Source organism: Lepisosteus oculatus, unplaced genomic scaffold (genome assembly GCF_040954835.1).
Source record: "Lepisosteus oculatus isolate fLepOcu1 unplaced genomic scaffold, fLepOcu1.hap2 HAP2_SCAFFOLD_90, whole genome shotgun sequence".
NCBI lineage: Eukaryota > Metazoa > Chordata > Actinopteri > Semionotiformes > Lepisosteidae > Lepisosteus > Lepisosteus oculatus.
The window spans coordinates 480,110-506,632 of NW_027168428.1; the positions used below are offsets into that span (position 1 = coordinate 480,110).

At 44.4% G+C, this 26,523-nt stretch overlaps 8 non-coding genes across 8 annotated transcripts; 3 read left to right on the plus strand and 5 right to left on the minus strand.

Moving 5' to 3' along the window:
- The first annotated feature begins 3,787 nt into the window (after positions 1-3,787).
- Positions 3,788-3,904, plus strand: LOC138236506 (U5 spliceosomal RNA). Its single transcript, XR_011188679.1, has one exon. It is a non-coding gene; the product is annotated as a U5 spliceosomal RNA (small nuclear RNA).
- Positions 3,905-4,134: 230 nt separating this feature from the next.
- LOC138236487 (U4 spliceosomal RNA) lies at positions 4,135-4,276 on the plus strand. Its single transcript, XR_011188661.1, has one exon. It is a non-coding gene; the product is annotated as a U4 spliceosomal RNA (small nuclear RNA).
- A 759-nt stretch (positions 4,277-5,035) lies between these two features.
- LOC138236507 (U5 spliceosomal RNA) lies at positions 5,036-5,150 on the minus strand. The gene has a single exon (XR_011188680.1). It is a non-coding gene; the product is annotated as a U5 spliceosomal RNA (small nuclear RNA).
- A 390-nt stretch (positions 5,151-5,540) lies between these two features.
- LOC138236508 (U5 spliceosomal RNA) lies at positions 5,541-5,657 on the minus strand. Its single transcript, XR_011188681.1, has one exon. It is a non-coding gene; the product is annotated as a U5 spliceosomal RNA (small nuclear RNA).
- A 391-nt stretch (positions 5,658-6,048) lies between these two features.
- On the minus strand, positions 6,049-6,165 carry LOC138236510 (U5 spliceosomal RNA). Its single transcript, XR_011188683.1, has one exon. It is a non-coding gene; the product is annotated as a U5 spliceosomal RNA (small nuclear RNA).
- A 391-nt stretch (positions 6,166-6,556) lies between these two features.
- LOC138236499 (U5 spliceosomal RNA) lies at positions 6,557-6,673 on the minus strand. Its single transcript, XR_011188672.1, has one exon. It is a non-coding gene; the product is annotated as a U5 spliceosomal RNA (small nuclear RNA).
- Positions 6,674-7,064: 391 nt separating this feature from the next.
- On the minus strand, positions 7,065-7,181 carry LOC138236511 (U5 spliceosomal RNA). Its single transcript, XR_011188684.1, has one exon. It is a non-coding gene; the product is annotated as a U5 spliceosomal RNA (small nuclear RNA).
- An 8,837-nt stretch (positions 7,182-16,018) lies between these two features.
- Positions 16,019-16,100, plus strand: trnas-gcu (transfer RNA serine (anticodon GCU)). The gene has a single exon. It is a non-coding gene; the product is annotated as a tRNA-Ser (tRNA).
- Positions 16,101-26,523: the final 10,423 nt, after the last annotated feature.

Here is a 26,523-nt window from a genome sequence, read left to right on the forward strand (position 1 = left end):
GCATTGTCAGAGAGGAGCAGGGTGACGTCATCCATGTATAGAGATGTCTTTACCTCTCCTCCCCCACTTCCAGGCACTGGTATCCCATTAATGGCCTGATCCTGGCGCAAGGCACAGGCTAAGGGCTCCATAGCCAAAACGCATAACAAGGGCGATAATGGGCAGCCCTGCCTCACCCCTGAACAGACTTCAAAGGGGCGTGATCTATTGCCATTAACCATGACTCTGCTGTTGCTACCTGTGTACAGCAGGTTAATCCACTTTCTCATGATGGGGCCAAACTTCATGTGCTCAAGTCCCGATGTTAAGTACTGCCGGTTTAGGCGGTCAAAGGCCTTTTCTAGGTCTACACCTAAAATGCAAAGAGGGAGGGAGCGATCCTCAGAGTACAGACAGACATCCCTCAACAAGGCCAGGTTGTCGCTCATCAGGCGTCCTGCTATCCCACAAGTCTGTTCTTTCCCTACCAGTGAGGCCACTACATTTTGTAGGTGCAGGAAAAGGGCTTTGGACAGGATCTTAGTGTCCACGCCTAACAGGCTGAGGGGTCTCCAGTTCTTTATGTCATTTTTTGCTCCTTTCTTAAACAAGAGAGAGATAGTGCCTTCTCTTAAGGAGTCAGGCAGCAATTCTGTCTTATATCTTTCCTCGAATAGGACCAGTAGCGGATCCTGAAGCAGATCCCAAAAGGTGCAATAAAATTCTTTAGGGAGCCCGTCAGCACCTGGAGTTTTCCCCTTCTGTAAGCTCTCCATAGCCTGTCTCAGCTCTTCTACTGTCAAATCCCTCTCAAGTACTTCCCTATCTTCTTCACTCAAAACGTTTTCTAGCTTTGAGGTAAAAAAATGAATTTCTTCATCCTTTACCTCTGTAGAGCTGTACAGTCTTGAGTAGAAGGCCTTGGTGCAGGAGAGGATAGCACTCGGCTCTGTTCTCTCTCGTCCCTCCTCATCAACTACACTTTCCATGACAGACTTGGAGCCTACCACTTTCCTGAAAAAGAAGCGAGTACACTTCTCATTTTCTTCCAAGAACTGCACTCTGCCTCTTAACAGCACTCCTCGACTACTTTCTTCGGCTATGCTCCGGATGTCCTTTTTTAAAAGGGTGATATCCTCGAGCACATCGAAGCCACTGTGCAGCATCGTGTAGAGACGCTGCAGCTGCCTCTGTTTCCTGGCTAGCACTCCTCTCCGTCTGGCAGCAGCCTTCCTTCCCTCAGCCATGAAAAAGGTCTTTGTCCTCATCTTCACCTCCTCCCACCACTCTCCTACTGACCCGTACAGACACTGCAAGGACAGCCACTGTGATAGTTTCTCCTTGTAGCGGGATACTACCCCCTCGTTCTCTAGCAGCTTTGTGTTGAGTTTCCAGAGGCCTGGGCCAAAGACAGTCCCGCCCTGGAGTTCCACTCTACACCCTAAAGCCTGATGATCTGAGAAGAAGACAGGCTGAAGAGTGACCCCAACAACTTTCACTCTCTCTGAGACAAAGCAATAGTCAATTCTGGAGCTGCTATTCCTCCCTGACCATGTATATCCTGCTGTTGTGGGATATATACATCTATATGTGTCTGAGAGTTTAAAGTCTTGAACTAAGTTTTGCAGGGCCAGTGAGCTGGAATCCAATTTTATCGGAGAGCTAGACTGCCTGTCTGTGTGCTCTAAGATACAATTAAAATCCCCTCCCACTATCACGTCTGTGCTACTTAACAATAGGGGAGAGAGTGCCTTGAGTAGCTCCACCCTTCCTCCCACGTCAGTAGGACAATACACATTGATTAGCCGCAGGTTAACGGTCCCCCATTCCACATCCACACACAGCAACCTGCCATCTATGACCCTCTGAATACTTTTCAATTTGAAAGCCCATCCTTTGAAAAGAATGGCCACGCCAGAGGCTCTGTTGTTATTGTCCCCTGACCAAACAGAAGGCCCTTTATCCCACCTATCTTTAAAGCTTTTATACCTCTCTTGATAGGCTAAAGCACACTCCTGCAACATCAACACATCTCCCTCTCTCTGCTGGAGGTAATCAAAGACACACTGGCATTTAACTCTGTCATTGATACCTCTGGTGTTAAGAGAAATTATGTTTAGAGCCATTTTACATAAGAAAGTGGAACCAGTCTTTACAAAACACATTTCTCTTCGGTCTCACCTGTTACCTTCTCTTTCTTTTTCTTCTTACCAATTTCCTGCCAGCCATCCTCTGAATGAGCCTTCATCAGGGTGGCAGCAGTAAAAGCATTCACGGAGTCCATTTCAAGGAAGGGGGTAGAGGGAGGGGTGGAGGGGTTCCAGCTGTCCCCATCGCCATTTTCTCCTTCCTCCTCGCTCGGGGAGAAAACAGAGTCATTTTTCCTTTTCCTCAAGTCCAGCTCCTGGGAGCACTGAGGGGAAAGGGGTGCAGCCGATGCACCAGTCTCCTCTTCCCCCTCACCCACCAGCTGTTGCAGATCCTCCGTGATGGACTGGATGGAGGAGAGGAGGGCATCTGTAGCACTTGCAGAGTCTGAGAAAAGCAGCTCCGCTGAATCCTGGGTATCGTCGCTGGACCCGCTCCACCGGGGGGCCCCACACTGGCCCTCGTTCTGAGGAGCAGGAGTGGGGGAGGGGTCCTCGCTGTTCTCGGGGGTTTTCAAACCCTCGTGCTTGTCTGGTGCAGTCTGCGGTTGTGGGAGCGTAGTGGATTTCTCTTCCACCGGCCCCGGAGCCACAGCAGGACTGATCCTGGCTGGAGGCTGAGACTCTTTGTCCAACAAGGGTTCTTTGTTTGACTTGTTGTTTGCTTTGGCTTTTCGGGCCGGTTTGGCTGAAACAAGCACTGCCTCATCCTTTCTCATTTTGAGTTTATTGGCGTAGGCGTGAGGGCAGTTCTTAAAAACGTGTCCTTCCGAGCCACATAAATTGCACTTTGGCAGCATTGAACAGTCAGAGGCTAAATGTCCCTGTTTGCCACAGGTCTTGCAGCATTTCACAGTGCAGGAAGATGCCAGGTGTCCCACAGCACCACAGCGCCGACACACCTTTGGTTGTCCCACATAAAAAACATAGCCATTGCAGGCGCCCAGCCGGATTGTAGAGGGCAGGTGCCTTAAGCCTCCATTTACATTGTCCGGTAGTAAGCGAACCTCGAATTTCCTTGCTCCTGTTTTTATACCGTCAACATCTCTAACCTCAGTTCCATGGTGGACGGTGCAGTACTGGTTAAGCCAGGTGTGAATGTCCTCCGTCTTTGCCAGTTCCGAGAACATAACAACATGCACCGTTTTCCTCTCTCTCTGTGTCAGAGGCTGCAAGTTGATCTTCTCAAGTGCAGGAACTTTCCCTCTTTTTGCCTCAAACACATCCACGCATTGTTCAAACAGAGGATAGGTACCAAATACAACCTCAAATGCTTTCTGACCTGGGAGAGCAAAGATGAAATCCAAGTGCCGAGGTTCAAAGCCAAGTTCCTTCTGTAACACTTTTCTGCTGAACTGCATACGATCCATGAACAGGTCATCCAAAAGCTCAAAACGTACAGCATTCTTGCGGGATCCAAAGGTTGCCATCTCAAACTGCAAAACAAACACTGCTTCCACAAAACAAGAAAACAATCCAACTACTCCAACTACAGGCTGATCAAGGTATCTCCCCTGCCAGGTAAGCCGAGAGCCGCAGGCGATGAGCCCGGAGCTGAACGGGCCCCACTGGCTCGTTTGTAAGGCCAGGTGCATTGCCAACCACGACCGGCAGGGCAGAGGCCTTGAAGGCAGCCTGGGCTCCTGCAGCTGTCCAGCCACGCACTCTGGTTTCTCTTCATCTCGTACAAATCTTTTGCCTTTTACTAAAGATTTCCATGAAGAGGAGCATGAATGAGTTCCATACAATTTTTGTGCTTTCCTGCCTTCGGGTGGGGCGCAGCTGGGCTGGTCAAAGAGAGAAAACAAAACCGCTCACAATCACTCTTATTACTGCGACTGTGGCCGTCTGCTCTGCGAGTCCTCGGTCTCCGCCTGTCTGATTGGTGCTCTTTTCTTTGGGGGGCGGGAAGTGTCCGGCCGCAAATATGAAGCGTTACAGCAACAACATGCCATGAGACGATTGATAACGATTTCCATAGGATCCACGCGGTTGCCTGGCAACCGTCAGCTTTGCGCAGTGGCAGTATCGTAGCCTGTGAGGTTTAGCCGATGCGCGATTATTGCTAGTTGAAAACTTTTCCCAATACCCCGCTTCCGCCGGTTTGCAATACAATCGGCGAAAGCAATTCTTGACAGTCTCGTCAGAGACTGAGCAAGGTGTTTAAAGACAGATTTGGTCATGGTAACATCATGGTAGAAAGAAACAAGCTTGTTACGTCTCAACAGAAACACTCTTTAGCTCTTTCAGCGTTATGCAGAGAACAGCGTCTGTCGAGATCACTTTTGAGTCAGCGCGAAACGCCGTGTGCTGTCAGTTTGATTTCATATTGCTCGTAGCGGCGCCCGGCTTTTGTCTGTCAAACGTTAGGTTGCCCTTCTTCATGCTGCATCGTCGGCATGAGTGGAGCTTTTTAAACGTCTGTATTTACTGCGCCTCATAAGAAATCGTTTGTCCCCGTTCAAAACAGATTGTGCGATGTCCTGCAGCGTTCGCAAAGCAAACCTTTGACAGTTTGAAAGAGGAATTTATTCTGCTTCCTGTGCGTGCAGTAGTTACAAAGTTGAACGTCTTTATACGATCTGCCGCAGATCTTACAAACGAGCCAGTGGGGCCCGTTCAGCTCGGGGCTCATCGCCTGCGGCTCACGGCTTGCGAGCGTGCCCAATCCGTGCGATAACTTGGAAAACACCCGGCCACACTGTGCCGGAAACGACGCACTCTGGGAAGCCGCTATGCAAAGCGAGGTCCCAAGATCCCCTGCGGCCGGACACTTCCCGCCCCCCAAAGAAAAGAGCGCCAATCAGACGGCCGGAGATCGAGGACTCGCGGAGCAGACGGCCACAATCACCATTACAAGAGCGATTGCGAACGTGCTTGTTTTCTCTCTTTGACCAGCCCAGCTGCCCGCGACCCGAAAGCAGGAAATCACAAAAATTGCAGGGAACTCATTCGTGCTCCTCTCCACGGAAATCTTTAGTAAAAGGCGAAAGAGTTGTACGAGATGAAGAGAAACCAGAGTGCATGGCTGCACAGCTGCAGGAGCCCAGGCCGCCTTCAAGGCCTCTGCCCTGCCGGTCGTGGTTGGCAATACACCTGGCCTTACAAACGAGCCAGTGGGGCCCGTTCAGCTCCGGGCTCATCGCCTGCGGCTCACGGTTTGCGAGCGTGCCCAATCCGTGCGATAACTCGGAAAACACCCGGCCACACTGTGCCGGAAACGACGCACTCTGGGAAGCCGCTATCCAGGCAAGGTCCCAAGATCCCCTGCGGCCGGACACTTGCCGCCCACCAAAGAAAAGAGCGCCAATCAGACGGCCGGAGACCAAGGACTCGCGGAGCAGACGGCCACAATCACCATTACAAGAGCGATTGCGAACGTGCTTGTTTTCTCTCTTTGACCAACCCAGCTGCGCCCCACCCGAAGGCAGAGAAGCACAAAAATTGCATGGAACTCATTCATGCGCCTCTCCACGGAAATCTTTAGTAAAAGGCGAAAGATTCGTATGAGATGAAGAGAAACCAGAGTGCGTGGCTGCACAGCTGCAGGAGCCCAGGCCGCCTTCAAAGCCTCTGCGCTGCCGGTCATGGTTGGCAATGCACCTGGCCTTACAAACTAGCCAGTGGGGCCCGTTCAGCTCCGGGCTCATCGCCTGCGGCTCTCAGCTTGCGGCCGTGCCCAATCCGTGCGATAAGTCGGAAAACACCCAGCCACACTGTGCCGGAAACGACGCACTCTGGGAAGCCGCTATGAAAAGCGAGGTCCCAAGATCCCCTGCGGCCGGACACTTCCCGCCCCCCAGAGAAAAGAGCGCCAATCAGACGGCCGGAGACCGAGGACTCGCGGAGCAGACGGCCACAATCACCATTACAAGAGCGATTGCGAGCGTTTTTGTTTTCTCTCTTTGACCAGCCCAGCTGCGCCCCACCCGAAAGCAGAGAAGCACAAATATTGCATGGAACTCATTCATGCTTCTCTCCGCGGGAATCTTTAGTAAAAGGCGAAAGATTTGTACGAAATGAAGAGAAACCAGAGTGCGTGGCTGCACAGCTGCAGGAGCCCAGTCCGCCTTCAAAGCCTCTGCGCTGCCGGTCGTGGTTTGCAATGCACCTGGCCTTACAAACGAGCCAGTGGGGCCCGTTCAGCTCCGGGCTCATCGCCTGCGGCTCACGGCTTGCGAGCGTGCCCAATCCGTGCGATAACTCGGAAAACACCCGGCCACACTGTGCCGGAAACGACGCACTCTGGGAAGCCGCTATGCAAAGCGAGGTCCCAAGATCCCCTGCGGCCGGACACTTCCCACCCCCCAAAGAAAAGAGCGCCAATCAGACGGCCGGAGACCGAGGACTCGCGGAGCAGACTGCCACAATCGCCATAACAAGACCGATTGCGAGCGTTTTTGTTTTCTCTGTTTGACCAGCCAGGCTGCGCCCCACCCGAAGGCAGGGAAGCACAAAAATTGCATGGAACTCATTCATGCTCCTCTCCACGGAAATCTTTAGTAAAAGGCGAAAGATTTGTACGAGATGAAGAGAAACCAGAGTGCGTGGCTGCACAGCTGCAGGAGCCCAGGCCGCCTTCAAAGCCTCTGCGCTGCCGGTCATGGTTGGCAATACACCTGGCCTTACAAACGAGCCAGTGGGGCCCGTTCAGCTCCGGGCTCATCGCCTGCGGCTCTCAGCTTGCGGCCGTTCCCAATCCGTGCGATAAGTCGGAAAACACCCAGCCACACTGTGCCGGAAACGACGCACTCTGGGAAGCCGCTATGCAAAGCGAGGTCCCAAGATCCCCTGCGGCCGGACACTTCCCGCCCCCCAAAGAAAAGAGCGCCAATCAGACAGCCGGAGACCGAGGACTCGCGGAGCAGACGGCCACAATTGCCATAACAAGAGTGATTGCGAACGTTTTTGTTTTCTCTCTTTGACCAGCCAGGCTGCGCCCCACCCGAAGGCAGGGAAGCACAAAAATTGCATGGAACTTATTCATGCTCCTCTCCACGGAAATCTTTAATAAAAGGTGAAAGATTTGTACGAGATGAAGAGAAACCAGAGTGCGTGGCTGCACAGCTGCAGGAGCCCAGACCGCCTTCAAAGCCTCTGCGCTGCCGGTCGTGGTTGGCAATGCACCTGGCCTTACAAACTAGCCAGTGGGGCCCGTTCAGCCCCGGGCTCATCGCCTGCGGCTCTCGGCTTGTGGGCGTGCCCAATCCGTGCGATAACTCGGAAAACACCCGGCCACACTGTGTCGGAAACAACGCACTGTAAGGCACCTTGAAGCGTGCACCCCCAACATTCTTCTTTGCACATCTGTGAAAGGTAAACTCTTGAGCAAACTCTGAACCAGCTCTAAGGAAACTAATCCGATTAGACGTTACTTTGACTCATCCTTTAAGGGACCCTTGATAATTGGAGAAATCAATGATTTCGAATGAATTCTGTATGCGTCAAAAGACAGCTATACACAGAAAACATGCAGGACACTGCTCATGATGTTTCCCGAGCCGAAACACAGTGCGTTTTTCCAAGCCATCTGACAAAGCCCGCCCACTGAAAACTGCAGCAGATCGTGTAAAGACGTTCAACTTTGTAACTACTGCACGCACAGGAAGCAGAATAAATTCCTCTTTTCAAACTGTCAAAGGTTTGCTTTGCGAACGCTGCAGGACATCGCAAAATCTCTTTTGAACGGGGACAAACGATTTCTTATGGGGCGCAGTAAGTACAGACGTTTAAAAAGCTCCACTCATGCCGACGATGCAGCATGAAGAAGCGCAACCTAACGTTTGACAGACAAAAGCCGGGCGCCGCTACGAGCAATATGAAATCAAACTGACAGCACACGGCGTTTCGCGCTGACTCAAAAGTGATCTCGACAGACGCTGTTCTCTGCATAACACTGAAAGAGCTAAAGAGCGTTTCTGTTGAGACGTAACCCAGTGGGCAAAAGACGTATAATATACGTCTATTAAACGCATACCTCAGACGTCTAAATGTGGTCTGCAATTCGTCTAGAATGAAATTCTAATATACGTCTATTGTTATACGTCAATTATACGTCTATGATTAGATGTTCATTATACGTAAATGGTTGGAGTTCTATTATACGGATAAATTTAGAGGACTATTATACATATATGGTAGGAGTTCCGGATAACTTTAGAGGACTATTCTACGTATATGGTTGGAGGTCTATTATACGGATAACTTTAGAGGTCTATTATACGTATATGGGTAGAGGTCTATTATACGGATAACTTTAGAGGTCTATTATATGTATATGGTTAGAGGTCTATTATACGGATAACTTTAGAGGTCTATTATACGTATATGGGTAGAGGTCTATTATACATCAAAGTTAGGTTTTACAGGTGTAGAAACTAGTAAATCAACCCAATGATTTGGTTTAGAAATTTATTGTGAAAATACACATTCACACCTGAAAAATATGTATTTCAAATTATACATTGTATACAATCAATCAACAATCAACATATGGGCAATAATCATAAAAAACACAACTAGTCTTAAACTTCAGCTACAAATTCTGGTAATATGGCAATATACAGTATAGTAACGGCAAACACAAACTAATTACATTAACACACTAACTCAAAACCACATTTTGATTCAAATATACATTTTAAAATGTACAACTTCTATATTTCCAAGAAAAAAAATATTACAATGGAAGTTAAGATGATTTTTGTCCACTATTTGCAAACCCTGTGTAATTGTCCTAACAGTTAGAACCAAAAACCTAGTATTTTCAGTGTCCAGATCTCCTGGCCCCCTGCCTTGCATATGCATTCTTCAAGTAACACATTGCGTGCTCCTTTATTTCTTTTTCTGCTGATTTAGGGCGGGACTTCAGCACCGCAGCTAGGAGAAAATTATATAATATTACTTCCCAAATTAATGATGATTAATATCTTCTTTAGTATAATCTAAAAAATGAACGGTTTACTAACCTCAAAGCTGAAATAAATGTATAAAATTTGGCTTGCATCATAGAAGTTGAGCAATAAAGTCTGTCCTAATTAAAGAGTACCCAAAGTTTGAAAGTACAACATAGAATAAGAATAGAGAAACGGCAAAACGATTTAGTGTCATCTTCCCCATTCACACCATTCCCCATTTCGAATGAATTCTGTATGCGTTAAAAGACAGCTATACACAGAAAACATGCAGGACACTGCTCACGATGTTTGCCGAGCCGAAACACAGTGCGTTTTTCCAAGCCATTTGACAACGCCCGCCCACTGAAAACTGCAGCAGATCGTGTAAAGACGTTCAACTTTGTAACTACTGCACGCACAGGAAGCAGAATAAATTCCTCTTTTCAAACTGTCAAAGGTTTGCTTTGCGAACGCTGCAGGACATCGCACAACCTCTTTTGAACGGGGACAAACGATTTCTTTGGGGCGCAGTAAGTACAGACGTTTAAAAAGCTCCACTATTTTTATGTGCCATTTTTTGCTTATTCACTTACTATTTTAATCAAAATAATATTAAGAAAGATCTGTATGTATTCAGATAGTATTATTATTGTTCATACTTACTCGTCAAAAGAGGATTGCTGAGATATTTGCGGATATACTTCTACGTTTGAAAAACGTGTCCAAAATGGTGACCAACGAATACTAGCAATGCATTGTGGTATATAACCGGAAAATATGCCGGGTTCGATATTTTCTCAACGTATGCGTTTATTAATGTTGTCGATATTATGGTTGAAATTTAACATTGATAATACATCGCGGCTATGTGCCCCCTGCTATGAGCTGATGTGCAATTTTAACGTATGCAGTTAGTAAGGATCGGTCACTGTTGTATGGTATTATATACAGTATAATGACATTATGGAATAGGATGGGGACAGGCCTGGCATCACGGGGGGAGGGAGGAATGTCGCCCCTTCAGTTTTGGGCAAAAAGATGTACCTAACTTACCTAGGAGTATACGGCACTCTGCACAGTGTACGAAGTAATTTTCGCAGTAATTAATTTATTATATTTACTATATTTATTATACACGTGTAAATTAATTACTGCGAAAATAATTTACTTCGTACACTGTGCAGAGTGCCGTATACTCCTAGTTGCGGCACACACGATACATACAGTAAAAAGCCTCAGGCACTGTGTTAGATGTGTTTTCGACGTTATATATGCGTTTATTAATGTCGTCGATTTTACGGTTGCAATTCGACTTTGATTATACGTCGAGGCGACGTATATATACGTATAGCCGTATTTTCGCCGTGAATATACGTATATTCGACGAATCAGTGCCCACTGGGTAAACTCTTCAGCAAACTCTGAACCAGCTCTAAGGAAACTAATCCGATTAGACGTTACTTTGACTAATCTTTTTACGCTAGGGTTAGGGTTAGCATTCCCACGCTACTTAGACACTTTGTTTACGCTCAGTGCTTGATTTTGGGAACTTCAGGACGAGTGGGAATTTTCTCCTATCTGTCAATTCTGTTTTGTTTTGGAGACTCTTGGCTGCCTATGTTGTACAGTGCAGCGTGAAGGAAACATTTTCCAAAACTGTGTCAGCTCAAAAGTTGTAAGAAAACCTCTCCAGCTGCTTTAACTCTCTTCATTTTTGTCATTTAATGTGACACTCGATGTATAACTGGAGCCTCACATATGCAAATGGTGAGGCTCCAGTTCGACACCCAGTTCAATACCACTTTACAGTAAATGACAAAAGCATGGCAGACTGTGCCGGACCGGCAGATTACTTCCGCTTATTTTTACCATATTAAACAATGGAAATCCAACCACTTGCATTTGTGACACTTGATTTTGGCTGCACCTAAGACACTCTTAAATCTTCAAACACATTTCTCTTCTCCCGCAACACTCTTGTCTGTCGGCGCTATGTGGCAGCGTTGCATGACAACCCATCTCACCACGGAAAGGAACCTAACAGCTTTGGTAAGAGAGGAGAAAAGGACCTGGCCCGTACGCGGCTCAAACCCACAACCTTGGCGTTACTAGCACCACCATCTAACCAACTGAGCTAACCGACCTCACAACAGTGGTCCTCTCTGTGCTGCAAAAAATCAAGCTCAGGGAATTTCTTTTGTCCTTTGAATAGAAAGCCGTGTAATTCAGTGTACGGGCTTTCTCGTGCAGTTTCATAGTTCTTGTAACCCAAATCCTACACTGGCCTGAAGTGCCCCCCCATTTCACAGCATTTTTCAGCTGATTTAAAATGTACCTAAAGGAGAAGCATTATTGAAGACCATCAATTACCAAGAGCTTTTGTCAAAGGTTTTGGTGGTCATTTTTAATGACCACAGAGCACTATGACCTCGGTTTTACATCTCATCCAAAAGACAGCGCCCTTTTTCCAACACAGCTTCTCCGTCACTATATTGGGACATTGGGACCCGTACAGACCTCAGAGTGAGCGCCCATTAACACCACTTCCAGCTGGAAGCTTTGTTTTTCCCTGTAGCTCACCCTCATCCTGGTACTGACCTGGCTCACACCTGCTTAGCTTCAGTGGGTTTTCAGTTGCGAGTTGCAAAAGTTGGGATACAAGTGTAGCGGCAATGCTTGTTAATAAGACAGAATTAAGCGTTGGTATGCTGTCCTAAATGAAGCCCCATCTCACCCCCCATCTCTGTGGTGCAGCCACAGAGAAAGTATTCATGCAGACTGATTTAAGTTGTTTTCTTTTGATAGGGAACAGCTCCCAGACAGGGATGCACTTAGCTAAGCCTGGCTATCATGATCAATGGTCATCCATTGGCGCCTATCTGTCTAGGGAGTGCTGAATGGACATCTGGACTGCATTCTTAAGTGTCAAGAGTAAGTGACTTATATCTCACCTTGACCAACCAATCAGGGACTGGCAGGGCGTGGTAATACCACGTGGGTCTCCAATGCCCGCCAAACTCTCAACCAATCAGCACACATCTGTGTCTTGGTCAAAAAGGGAGCGCAAGCTCAGATCGGGGCTCTCCTTGGCCATTTTCGCGCATCCTCAGAGACAATCACGTGACAACTGCTGTTGTCTGCATAGGGACTTGGACTTTGTTCTAAGCGCGAGGCCAAGCATCCCGTACGTACTCAGAATTCTACTAACGTGAATGCTCCGTTTGATCAACGGCAGCCTACAGTTGGACCCTCGTCGACAACCTGAATAGCTTATTCAGAAGCAGCGCTGGACCGGGAACGAACCAGTTTCTTCCCAGGCAAAAGAGTGACTTGTGAGGACTCGCGGTCACACTCTGTGCATAGAGACTTTCTACTAGCCAGCCGGACTGCTGGTAGATCCCCTCGGAGCAACGACTGCCCTGCGCGCCGCAGTCAGATTCCTCCGCCCGTCCTACTCCGAGCTGCACCTTGACTGGTTGGCTGGTAGCCAGAGGACGCCGACACAACGCCCATTGGACAACTGCTGGAACAGAGGCTGCAACAGAGCTTGTCAGCTGGTTTGGTGTTCGTGCCGGGAAATTCCAAATCCATACACAGTGGATAAGTTAACCCCATGTTCTACATTGCGTCTCGAGAATTCAATTGTACCTCAACACAAGTTGTTATCAATTTAATTCATGAGTAATGTATTTACTTCCGAGTTTAGAGTAACAATGGGTAATAACACTGATTAGCGATTTGGTAACCGAACGATATATATTGACATATATTCTCTGTTGTGTATCTCTTTGTGTTTGCATCTCTTCGAGATTATATATCTTGTATATTGATAACCCTCACAGTAAGGTCTGCCGCTCGTATCCAGGCAGACTAGTATATGTTTGGTGCACAATTTATATTAATAAATGTATCTCGTGTATTGAACCCGTGTGTGTGCGTTGTTAGTTGTTCTGGCGATTGATTTTCTAAAAGCCCCAACGAACAACCTCGTGATTACTGCTACAATTAATAAGTGTCTCAGTAAACCCATCAAACCACTACATTTAATGGCGTCCCTGGGTGGGCGAGTTTAGAATGAAATGAGACTCAATCGCACAGAATAACTGATGTTGCTGTGAGTTCAAGTTCAGCACAGCACCGTGGCTTTTATACGCGAATACCGGGTGTGCTGATAACTGCGTAAAGAAATCCCCCTGTTTTCTAGCGTTTAGTGTAACGTGTGCTGATTGGAAATCCATCTGCTCGGGTGTTTAGATTCCATACTGTATTTTGGTAAAAGGAAAAAAAGTAATACTCTTAAAGTTTCTCTGACGTAATGACAATGGCTGCTAAAATGTCTGAAGTGGAGTCGCTTATAAGTACTATTTCTAGCGACGACAATCCTGGTTACTGGAGCGGTATTGAAAAGTTGAACTTTGATGATATTGAGAAGCTGCAAGTAGATTTAGTAGCTAAGGTAGCGAACCAGCTTAACACAGGAGGGTCTGTGAACGCAGTTCAGGTCCTATCTAGTTTCGCCTTAAATCTAGCTAAACAGCTGGAACTGTCTTTGTCCGAGCTGACAAAGTTTCAAACGCTTCAGGGAAAGCTAGAAAGATATAAGGCGGAGCGAGTTGAGTTGTTGGATATAATCAGAGAAAAGAGAGTGAAAAGTGAGGAAAGTGAAGACAGACTCAGGGAAGTTTTAGGTAAATTAGATGACCTGTCTGCTAGAGAAACTGCGGCTGAGGTAGCTAGGAGAGACCTAGAAGCGAGCTTGAAAGAAAAAGAAAAAGAAATTGAGAGTTTAAATGAGCTCAGCCAGGAAAGGCAAAAGGAGTTAGATGCTGCCGTACTGGAAGCAAAACAGGCTAGATCCCACTTACATGCCAGCCCACCTAGCAGCCCGGAGAGCTCACCCAGGAGGTTTCTCCCGGCCAGGGTCTGTGGTCGGATCGGCATGGGGGAGATCGCCGAGTCCTGCGCGAGACGCAAGGGCGATTCAATTCAGGCATAGACCCCCTGCTCCTGATCACGGCCGTCTCCCTGCCCACGGAGAAACTGTAAAAATTAACCTCCACTCCCTGAGGCAGTTAGCCAAAGATGTAGAAAGGTTTGACCCGACAGTGTCAGGGAATAATGTGGAGACCTACATTGATGAGCTGAGATATACTTTGCAGTTTATGCCCGAAGCGTCCGAACAGGAAAAGGCTATGTTAGTAAGGAAAACTACCAGCCGAGCGGTCCACGAGTGGATGTCTAGACAAGGACCTGAGGTCTGTAATAGCTTTGAGGAGCTGTGTCAGGCAATGATCGGAGAATTTTCGGCTTTTATAGATCCCATATCTGCCGTGGCCACAGCGCACCATATTAAGCACGAAAAAGCTGAAGCCCCTCGCGACTATTACCCCTATTATATAATATTTTACTATTATATAACTTGTAAAATATTACCCCCGGTCCATTCTCTTCCAAAAGTGAGAAACACCTGTTTTCTACATTTTGTCTGTTTTAAAACCATATCTCTTTAAACCAAACCAAGAGTTTGTCTTTTGCACTGATATTCTGATTCATTTCAATTTCAAAGAAAAAAAAAACATTATCTTCCAAAGCATCATAAAATTGTCCATTCTTCCAGACTCTACTTCTCTCTTGTAGTAGTACAGCAGACCTTTCCAGGTGAGCAGATCACAGAGTCCGAAATATGCTTCCTCCATCAAGCAAAGTACCTGAACATGACTCGGTCTTCATAAAAGCGCCCCTGTAATAAAGAAATTAAATCCAAAATCAAGAGGGCAGTTGCCTACTGAAGTTCAAGAAGTCATCAATTTTAACCTAGCAACACATTAAAGGCTGCATCTATACAAGTACGATTCTAGAAATGCTCACCAGATTACGTTTTAAGAAAGAACTGCGCCTCAGGTTCCGCCGAGATCTTAACTCGGATGGCAGGATTCAGAGTCCGGAGTGCGGACTGATGGCGCACGGAGGGTCCACATACTGTGGATCCCTCAGTTTTCTTCCGCGTGTTTAAACCGCCAGCGTGTGGCTCTCCTGTCCCCGTGACCTCATTGCTCTGCTCTCGCCTCTGTGCAGCCGAGCCCGACTCATGGTAAAGTGGAAAAAAATATGCCCTCAACGTGGGATTTACTCTGGATCGAGGATAGATGTCACCTTTTTATCGTTGAACAGGATGTATGTGATGTGGCGACTAGGTTCAATTTTGTATCCTTTTAAAAGATTAAGGACTGGGGTGAGCGGGATTTATCACCCTTTCAGCTAAGAACCCGACGTGAGCACCGTTTAAGCTGCATAGACTCGGTCGTTTAACTCTTCTCCATTAGCAGGGTTAAGGTTAAAGAAAAAAAACATTGCTGACTTCTTTTTTTTTTGCCAGCCGCGAGCGCTGATTAGCGAGGTTTGTATTTCATGTTTTGCAAGTTGCATCCATTTTAAGAAAAACAAGTCGTTCAAGACAGGAAATGAATACTTGCATTTAATTAAGTCTAGGCGTATGCGGTTGTCCATAATGACCAGTTCTGTTCGAGAACACAGCACAAAAAAAGGCACCGCTGGGATTCGGACCCAGGATTTCTTGTTTACTAGACAGGCGCTTTAACCAACTAAGCCACGGCGCCCCGGGAGTGCTGTTTTTTTGCAGCCACTTGGACACACCACTCAGACACATCTGCATTCGGTGTGTGCTCCGCCTGCTCGCTGAGCAAGTTGCCACCTTTACATACAATAGCAACATCGACACCAAGAGAAAGGATGACAAATGGCTTTTATCTGGAACTTTTCATGTCCAAGGAGCTCAATGTGCTTTCTGTGTACAACAGGGCCACTGAACTCCACACTGGCCACTGAACCACAGCAGTGGCTTGCTGGCTTGACATCTCCCAAGGAAAATGTTGAAATCGCATGTGGAACAGGAAAAGGACCCTCGAGTACGAGGGAAAAAAAAGAAAAAGATCATCTGGAGCGTGCCAACCCGTGTCTGGACAGCCCAGTTTCATTGACGAGGTGGCCGAGTGGTTAAGGCGATGGACTGCTAATCCATTGTGCTCTGCACGCATGGGTTCGAATCCCATCCTCGGCGCTCTCTATGTCTGACATGTGTGCCTGTTAGATGTTGGCCCTCCTTCTGTTTGCTCCAGTACTAGAGCTGTACATTTTCTAGCGGTGGCTGAACATGGTATAGTAGGCTAACGTCGGTATCGAGCAGTGGCAGTAACAGTATTTACGTGCCGCTGCTGCCAAGTGGCTCTGGGTTGAGACCGCATTTTCACTTACTTGCAGCACAAACGGAGAAAGCGATTTTTGACAGTCTCTCGAGAGACTGCGCTAGGTGTTTAGGGATAGACTTTGTCAGTTCCCCCTGGGATGATGGCCTCTCAAATAGTTTGTGATTCCTCTAGACGTTTATACAGTAGAAGCCTGCTTCGTGGCTTAAATCCAAGCTAAGGAAACGAGTTAGAGGTCTGATGCAGAACTGCACTGTATGTGTGAGGAAAGCTGCCCCCTTCTGTTCCATGTCGACCGAACAGAGGACTGTAAAGGATACGACCAAGAAACTTTAGGATGCTGGTTGGATTCCAGCTCCAAAGAAGCCCCTTTGGGTGTTATGTCATGAAAAAGTAAGAACAGAGAATCTCCCTTTGATCAAAAGCGCAACAGAACTGTTTTCCGTGGAGCAGGTTTCAGACCCGTAGACCTGTTTTATTTGTATGGCGTTCGTAAGCGCGCAAAACAAGGACAATTCCTGCGTCTAACACGAATGTAAATGCTTTTGAAAGTGCAGTGTGGTGCAGCTTGTAAAATCCTTGTCCACATTTGTGGTTTGTTGATGTTTTTTTTCTGTCTGCCAAAGTTGCATTTTGACATCCGGACGGTGAGACTTTATCATTTGAACGTGAAGCCAGCCTTAAACCCTCTGAGGCGTGTCTGTCTGCCGGCATGTATCTTGTGAAAGGTATTTTTTTTTTAACGGAGAGCGACTTTAAAAAGGTTTCCGCAGACACCTCGCACTCCGGAGGAGGAATGCGGCGGCGGCGAGCTCACTGTAGTTGTGGCCGAAGAGTTAAGGCGATGGACTTGAAATCCATTGAGGACTCCCTGCTCAGGTTCGAATCCTGCTGACTACGGCGTCTGCTGCACGTCGCCTTGTGCCTGTGTGGCAAAGGCGAAGTGCCGCTTCTCCTTTCCTGGTACTATAAAAATGCTACATCGCTTGGTCCTGCTTCCATGGAAAGCAGTTCTTCAGGTAATTCTACTCTCTTACCAAAGCTGTTAGGTTCCTTTCCGTGGTGAGATGGGTTGTCATGCAACGCTTCCACATAGTGCCGACAGACAAGTGTGTTGCGGGAGAAGAGAAAAGTGTTAGAAGATTTAAGAGTTTCTTAGGTGGAGCCAAAATCAAGTGTCACAAATGCAAGTGGGAAGATTTCCAATGTTTAATATGGTCAAAATAAGCGGAAGTTATCTGCTGGTCCGGCACAGTTTGCCATGCTTTTGTCATATACTGTAAAGTGGTGTCGAACTGGGTGTCGAACTGGAGCCGCACCATTTGCATATGTGAGGCTCCAGTTATACATCGAGTGTCACATTAAATGACAAAAATGAAGAGAGTTGTAGCAGCTGGAGAGGTTTTCTTACAACTCTTGAGCTGACACAGTTTTGGAAAATGTTTCCTTCACGCTGCACTGTACAACATAGGCAGCCAAGAGTCTCCAAAACAAAACAGAATGGACAGATAGGAGAAAATTCCCACTCGTCCTGAAGTTCCCAAAATCCAGCACTGAGCGTAAACAAAGTGTCTAAGTAGCGTGGGAATGCTAACCCTAACCCTAGCTGGAGTTTGAGCAATCCGGCACTGAGCGTAAGAAGATGAGTCAAAGTAACGTCTAATCGGATTAGTTTCCTTAGAGCTGGTTCAGAGTTTGCTCAAGAGTTTACCTTTCACAGATGCGCAAAGAAGAATGTTGGGGGTGCACGCTTCAAGGTGCCTTACAGCTGTAGGGAGTGATTCGAGACGATTCGTGGCGTGTGCTCGTTCCCATGTACCGTACGCCCCGGGGTGCAGTGCTAGGATGACGTACAATACCACTTGGGCACGTAACGGCGTTATGTGCAGGGTTTTCGTTTGTTCGTTTTGTTTTGCTCTGCTTTGCTTTGTTTTGCTTTCCATCGCGTTGGTAAGAGCGTAAATAAAAATGCGATTCCTGTGTCTACCACTAATGTAAGAGCTATTTCAAGTGCGACGTGGTGCGGCTTTTCAAATGCTTGTGGGCATTTCTCTGTTGTTGATTCTTTTTTTGTGTGTAACAAAGTGGCATTTTCATGTCCGGACGGGGAGACTTTATCATTCCGACATGAAGCCAGCCTTAAACCCTCTGAGGCGTGTCTGTCTGCCGGCACGTATTTTGTCAAAGGTATTATTTTTTTTTAACGGAGAGCGACTTTGAAAAGGTTTCCGCAGCCACGTCGCACTCCGTGTTAGATTAAAGGAGGAATGCGGCGATGGTGAACTCGCTGTAGTCGTGGCCGAGTGGTTAAGGCGATGGACTCGAAATCCGTTGGGGACTCCCCATGCAGGTTCAAATCTTGCCGGCACGTCTCCTTGTGCCTGCGCGGCAAAGGTGAAGTGCCGCTTCTCCTTCCCTGGTACTATAAAAACACTAAATAGCTTGGCCCCGCTGCCATGGAAATGAGTTCTTCAAATAACCACACATCTTGCGTTCGCACCTCTGGTGTTCTACTTATGCCTTTGAAAACCTAATGAATAAAACTGAAAGAACCGACACAATATGTAGGTGCTCGTAAAGCATGCATTAAAGAACTGTTAACAGCAAGGGTTTCAGTGGGTTAACTGAGGAGAAGGCGTAATCGCTAATTGTTGACTTTTTATTTGGTGTTAGAAACACTCTTACTGTGCATGACGTGCAACAAATTTAGCCACAGAAATTGCATCACGCTTTCATGTATGCTATTGCAGACACCAACGTTGCCTAGATAGAAAACCGAAATAGCCGTGGGTTTGCTTGCTGGTCTGAAGGATCTCTCTTCGAATCTCTATCATTTGTCAATGGAAGTAAAAGGTGCTGCAATCTGATACGTTCAGAATCAAACCCGCAGCTGTTGTTCGACTTTATTTCTTGACTATTTACAACTGAGTGTCGCATGAGCAGTTACGTAAACTTGTCTGATATATTTGAACACAAATGCCTTTCTTCAATTAAAACTAACAGTACATTGTCAGGGACATTCAGTTCTATACAAACAAGAGACAGACAAGAGAACATTTAGTATATAATAGACAGAAAGAGGTTCGAATCCTGCCGACTACGTTGTCCACCTCCTGTCGTTGTGTTTCGGCGCAAGCAAAGAAGCGCGCCTGTTCGGTGTTCCTGGTGGTTTTAAAATGCCAAATTGCTTGTACCCGCTCCCTTGCAAATAAGTTCTTCAGCGTCCGCGAATGGCATTTTACAGCTGGAAGCAGATGTCGACGCTTTTTGCACAGAGCACCAAAAAAGCGTCTTTTTTGAAGGCCCGGGTTCTGAGCGTTGGTGGTTCAGTGGTAGAATTCTCGCCTGCCACGCGGGAGGCTCGGCTTTGATTCCCGGCCAATGCAGTGGCTTTTGCAGCGAGCTGCTCCATCACTTGCATCCCCTTGCAACTCGCAACTGAAAACCCACTGAAGCTAAGCAGGTGTGAGCCAGGTCAGTACCCGGATGAGGGTGAGCTACAGGGAAAAACAAAGCTTCCAGCTGGAAGCGGTGTTAATGGTGCCGGCGGTGGGGCGCTCACCCTGAGGTCTGTGCGGGTCCCAATGCCCCAGCATAGTGACGGAGACACTGTGTTGTAAAAGGGCGCTGTCTTTTGGATGAGATGTAAAACCGAGGTCACAGCGCTCTGTGGTCATTAAAAATGACCACCAAAACCTTTGACAAAAGCTCTTGGTAATTGATCGTCTTCAATAATGCTTCTCCTTTAGGTACATTTTAAATCAGCTGAAAAATTCTGTGAAATGGGGGGCACTTCAGGCCAGTGTAGGATTTGGGTTACAAGAACCATGAAACTGCATGAGAAAGCCCGTACACTGAATTACACGGCTTTCTATTCAAAGGAGGGCAAAAGAAATTCCCTGAGTTCGATTTTTTGCAGCACAGAGAGAGCCACTGTCGTGAGGTCGGTTAGCTCAGTTGGTTAGAGCATGGTGCTAATAACGCCAAAGTCACGGGTTCGTGCCCCTTACTGGCCAGGTCCTTTTCTACTCTCTTACCAAAGCTGTTAGGTTCCTTTCCGTGGTGAGAGGGGTTGTCATGCAACGCTGCCACATAGTGCCGACAGACAATTGAATGACAAAAATGAAGAGAGTTAAAGCAGCTGGAGAGGTTCTCTTACAACTTTTGAGCTGACACAGTTTTGGAAAATAATTCCTTCACGCTGCAGTGTACCATATAGGCAGCCAAGAGTCTCCAAAACAAAACAGAATTGACAGTCATATAATGTCCATTAACCCCGGTTTTAAACGCAGCATCATGTCTGCCATCATAAGAATATGAGTCCAATATTTTAGAATATAGTCAGAATGACTTCTAACCTTAGCTGTGGTGTCTTTAATCCCTATTGCTCAATGCATGGTGTACGTACTGCATACATGTGTCTTGAGAATGAGGAATGGGCCCCTGAGACAGTCATTTGCCTGTTTCACAAATGATCGTATTTTACTAGAGATTCTGTTTGGGATTCAGATGTGCATTCGGACAGCAATCCCTTTCAAGAAATGATATGTTCTGGATGAGGTCAAAGGTGCTAGAACACTGTATTTAGGATGTGTTTGCAGTGATTGTGTGTCTCCTGCTTCAACGCAGTGATATATAGATGTGCTCCTGTAATTTATTGGTACATGCCCAGGGCAGTAAGTAGTCTGAGGATTTATTTCCAGACGGCATAGAGCAGTGAAGCACTTCTACTTAAATTATTACATTATACACAATTTGAGTTCATTTTAAAAAGTAAAAGGTAATGAAAGGAATGCATTTTCATAAGAAAGATAATACCGATATGCATGTGATAATCTTCCTTATATCATGTAGTGCGTCATTTGGACACTTTGTGGGCTTGAAATACAAAGAAAATCATGTTCTATGGTACAAGATAAATACAAAACTTAATCATTTATTTTAATTAGATTTGTTTATAAAGCATAAGCAATCATTTATTACATTAATATATGTGAAAATGACATTTTAGCACCATAATATTACATACAGGTCTCTAGCTTCAACACAGTGATATATATATATATGCTCAGTGATTTATTGGTACATGCCCAGGGCAATAATCAGAATTAGTATTTATTTCCATACGGGCTACAGGTAATGTTGTGAAATACTTCAACACACTGGATCGCAGATTTAGACCCCCTGCACTCTTACTCCTTAAAAACCAAAGAAATGAAGATATGTAGCAATCACATTGTAACAGGGGTGACAGTGACTTAATGCTTATACTACTGGACTTCTGGTACCTTTAGGGTACGGTGTTCCCTGAAGGGCTCTCAAACCCCGCATTTCAGATGCCTAGCTGTATTGCTGATGTGTTGCACCTCAGAATCACTTTTAAACCTTACCTCTGGTATCTTTAATCCCTATTGCTCAACGCATGGTGAAAGTATTGCATAAATGTGTCTGAAAATGAGCAATGGGCACCTGAGAGACTCATTTGCCTGTTTCACAAATGATCATATTTGACTAGAGATTCTGTTTGGGATTCAGTTGTGCATTCTGACAGCAATCTCTTTCAAAAAATGATTTTACCTTATCGCGGCTTTGCCCTTCTTGCCTTTTTGGACAATATCTCCATCTTGTGGTCGTTGTTGGTAATGTCTAGACAATATCTCCATCTTGTGGTCGTTGTTGGTAATGTTTTCTTATGCCCTTTTTTTATTTCAATTCTCTATTAGATGATTCTAGAATCTCTACAATAGAGTTGAAAACATCAGTTTTATAGCAGACAATATGACATTATTTATAGTCCAATTAGAAATTTATTACCCTGTTTTTAACATAATAACAAATTAAAACTAAGTTTGGAACACCAGGGAACATAAAAAATGATTTTTAGGAAAACCATGAGGTTCTCTGTGTCCGATGCCTGCAAGGGGAGAAAGCTAGAATCCTTTGATTTTTCCAAATTTGAAAATAAACATCATATAACAACAGCTTTCATTCCTAGGAGTGAAAAACAACCATTTTTGAAGACATATTAGTTTCTAAAACACTACAATAAAGTTAAAAACATCCATTTTATATTACATTATTTTTTGTGAAATAATTAAATTGGCTTATTTCTCTCGCATTAAATTGGCTACAAATGCAAGAATTCAACCAGATATTCTTGTAAAATGTATAATGTTGCATTGCAGTTAGTTAATGTAGTTAGTCCATAGTCAGCAATCTAAACTTTATTGTTAAGCTTTAATGATTGATGTTGTACCAGTAACCTTTAGAAATACTATAGTACTTCACAAATGCTTTGTGTGTTTGGAAACCTTTTGAGTAAAAGCCTTATAAAAATAGGTTTAGTTTTTACAGGACATCACAAAGAAATAGGATGGTATAATTCTTATAATTGCTTAGTGATTGTATTTGGAAGATTATGCACTAAACAGACTTCAGGAATGCCAGTGGATCATTGTGCTATTTGGAATTATTCCAAAAATCAAGTGACCTCTTTGCTGTAGTATTTTTAGTATTATTTATTTAGTATTAATAAAGAATAGATTTATTAAAGTTGTGCGATGTGCAAGCGGGATATGTAAAATAATTTAAAATAAAGTTTTTTATTATTGTTATAGAGAAACATGATCAGATTTTCCCTGGTTCAGAAAAAAAACGATTAAAATCTGTAATCTTTCCACTTGTATGTCATCAGACATTAACGAGTACAACCCCCCTCTCTGCCGGAGTGCTGGCTGTGACGAATTAAACCAATTTCACAGGTGTTTTCAAAGTAGGAAGTACAGTGTTAACTAGTAGATGGCCTCCTCAATGAAATCGCTTCAACATGCTAATGCGTTGGTGTAACAGTCCGGGCGTGGCAAGCTTCCAATGTCAACTCGACTCGATTGGAAGACAATGAACGTATTTTAGCCCTAAATGAATTAATAGCAAACATGGTTTACATAAAAGACATTTTTCCAAGAAAGTTTATAATAATACAATCTATAGTTGAAATCTGAGCCTAAATATAAAGAAAAAAGCATTTTCAGAGAGCAATCACGCTGTGTTTATGTAGAAAAAGCGATTAGGTTTATGAGCAATCTAATTACCTATTCGCTTAAAACGCTATATAAAATAAAGTTTATTTAAAGATGAATGATAAGTGTCGCAGTTTTAATAATTTTCGTAGTAGGGCTTGGACAGATTCCAAGTGCATTTTTGCAATTTACGTTGCATTGTCCAATGTGATGTTGTAATACAGTTTAGAATACAGTAAGTCTAAACTGTATCAGCTTTATTTATGGGTTGCAATTTAGAAAAAGTCAAAAACCGCACTCAAAATCCAATTTAGAGCTTTCTGGCAAGAGGAGACACCCAAATTATAATGTAACATGCCACTGTTTGTGCATGAACAAAGTTATACTGCAATTTTCCTTAGATACGCGATTAAAAAAAATAATTTTTTTGAATCCCCGGCCAAACACATTCCATAAGAATCAGCGCTTTTATACAGTATATCGCCTTTAAACACGCGTTTACGATTTAAATCAAAACTCGATTCAAATCAATATAAATGTTTATTTTGTAACGCATAGGTGACTATTCATTGTTATTAAAAAGACGTAAATTCGATCATGTTGTGATATTTAGAAATATAAATTTGTTTTGATGCGAGTGAGGTTTTATTTAATCTCTGACCAAGGGAAATGTTTCATTTTTTCAAAGAAATGTTTGTTAAAAATTAAAGTCATAGTTCCATGAGATTCAACCACAGACCATGTGACATAGGAGTCAGGAACCTAACCCACAGCACCACCAGCGCAGTCACATGCTGAGGGCTGAAAAAGCACTACAGAAACATTATCGACTATAAAATAATGTAATTAGGCACAGAAGAAGTTTACAGCACAGTACAATAATAAATGCTGACCATGACTTTAGAAGCATAAATTACCTTACACTCAATTTAAACACAAGCTGTCTTTAGCCCTCTAAGCTGGTTCATACAGAAATGTAGAGAACCAGGCTCAGAACACACAGCTTCATTAGCGAATACATATGCAGAACAACTAGAGAAGATGTTTTACAGAGGATGGATTTTTAGAAACATCCCATCAGTGACATCACTGAAGTCAACTCCTAGGTAACTGTCGTGTGGATAGTTTCACAAGAATCAGACAAAGGTTTAAGCATCGCTTATTTTAGATAAAACTGCAAAAAAACAACAACAACCCATAATGTACTTCTTTGCGGCTCTGTTTGCCCAAATCATATATTCACAACGTGAAATTAGAAAATAGTATTACGTAACCAAAAACCGCAATATGGAAACAGAACCTGTGTAATTGTTGACAGATGATGTACTCGTAACATTTTTACAAGACGAACTACAACATTTAAAAAATGACTTGTATGTACTTGATATCTCTAATCAATCCACTGCACTGCATTAAAACAAAACAAAAACTAAAACGCCCTGGGCATACCGTTTCGCGCTTCTCATCAGTTGCTCAAAAGCAATTTGACCGTATGAAATGCATAATATAAACCTAGAAACATATACGTGAGGAGTATTTACGTAGTATCGGTGTCAAGACATACCTCTCAAATACTGTAAATCAAGTTAAAAATATCTCAAGACCGATTCTGGTCATAATGAAACCATGTTTCGTGTATGTTTTCTTTAAAGTACCGAGACCAGCCATATACTGTATGTTTATGTTCCAAAATTAATATCGTTTATGGCCTTCACACGCGTTGCATTACGCTCCTATTCTTTTTATGCTCAGGCACTAAGATTTCCCTTCAGTGGTAAAATTCCATATAAATATTCAATACTTAAACGGGCACAGTTAAGACATTAAATATACATATACATATACATATACATATACAAACTGTATACAGTACAGTTTGCATACGGTAATATGTTTATGTTCCTAAATCAATCTCTTTTATGAGCATGTGAAAGGCATGGTGAATCGATTCTCAAAAATTACTGTACTTTGCATGATTGGAAAAAAATGCGTGATTGCGAAATGCTGTGGTGTTACTTTTACAAAGAAGGTCAGTGAAAAAAATAATGTGGACCAGGGCAATACTTTGAGTTTACAGCTTGTCCAAGGTCATTTATTATTAATACTATTAGTAATATCTTCATTAAAGACTTTGATGGCTACAGCTCAAACATGAGAAGTTGAGCTTTATTAGCTCCACCTTGCGGAAATTCCGGATACTATTATTTTGCTAGCGGTATTTACCGGTAACTCGCGGTATTTACCGGTAACTCGCGGTAGACTGCGTACAGCGTACCGGAAAATAATGCAGTATCGCCCGCACATTTTGAATGGCTGCATCTGTAGCAATCATATTGTAGCAGACACTCATTTGCCTGTTTCACAAATGATCATATTTTACTAGAGATTCTGTTTGGGATACGGATGTGCATTCTGACACCAATCTCTTACAAAAAATGATTTTACCTTATCGCGGCTTTGCCCTTCTTGCCTCTTTGGACAATATCTCCATCTTGTGGTCGTTGTTGGTAATGTCTAGACAATATCTCCATCTTGTGGTCGTTGTTGGTAATGTCTTCTTATAGATAGATACTTTATTGATCCCGTGAGGGAAATTGCAGTGCAACAGCAGCTTAACACACACAACACAGCCACAGTGTAACGAATTATATAATAATAGTACAATACTGTATATATACTGTATATATATATATGAAACAGAAATAGAAACAGAAACAGGAATCGCTTACTCACCTGGAGAATCTCTGTAGGAATATCTAGCATTTATCAATGGAAATAAAAGCTGCTTTAATACAGTGCATGTTCAAACTCAAACCCTCAGCTGCTGTTCTTGTTTGTTTTGGGACAAATTGCAACTGAGCATCGCATGAGCCGTTACGTACCCTTATCTGTTTGGCAATTTCAAGGGAGGAGTTAGGTCAGAATGGGTAGGCTGCAAAACAACAAGTAAAGATTTATTCCAAGATGAAACGTTGTGGCGGTTTTCTTATCTTTTCAGCATGGACTCAACTTTTACGTGTTCCTTATATGCTATATGTGTATCTATTAGCACCAATGTCGTTCTTAAAAACTAACATGAAATTGTCAGGGACATTCAGCTATATACAAAGACGAGACAGACAAAGTAATAATTCTGTATTAACGTGGCCTACATATTGACGCAATGATCGAACTAACTGACATGTTCTGATTCAGATCCCCTGCAGTTCATGCCAATTAGAACAATAGCAATGCTGAGTCCTCCCCACCCTACCGAGCA